A 613-nucleotide genomic window follows, 5' to 3' on the forward strand; every position below is an offset into this window, starting at 1 on the left:
GCTGGATTTTGAAAAAAGAAAATATGCCTTTGATTCTTCGTGCTTTTTTTTCTCTCGTGGAAGTCTGTTATGAGACAAGCTTTTATCTACGTCTTTTCATGTTTCTTGTTCATGTTTATTTTCATGTCTCTTTCTCATAACATGCATCATCATATTTAATCTTTCGCATTTAATCTACGAATTTTCTAAACTGCCTCCATTTTCTTTATTTTTTTCCCTCTGGTATGTAACTATACCACCACCAAGCCTAAAGTGTTATATCGAAATTTCTTACATAATGACACTGAGACGGCATTTGCATTATCCGTTACCTGAAGTATTCCCAAACCAAAATGCAATACGATCAGCATTTTTCAGTCACTCTTTGCACAATTAACATCATTCCTTCATTACTGGATTAACTTGCAATGACTGGTTTTGATTAGCAGCTATAGCGAGTCGAAAAAGAAAGAAAATTACTGGCAACTCACCCGGACTCTGGACTACTGTGATCCGTAAAAAAAGAAAGAAAAAAGTGATTTTTAAACTGAATTTTCCTATTTTCAAAACTTCACCATGAATATTTCTCCTGTATTTTTTCATGAAATTTGCTGTCTCCCACGCCCATTTCGGC

This window comes from Penaeus monodon, chromosome 20, assembly GCF_015228065.2.
Source record: "Penaeus monodon isolate SGIC_2016 chromosome 20, NSTDA_Pmon_1, whole genome shotgun sequence".
Taxonomy (NCBI): Eukaryota; Metazoa; Arthropoda; class Malacostraca; order Decapoda; family Penaeidae; genus Penaeus; species Penaeus monodon.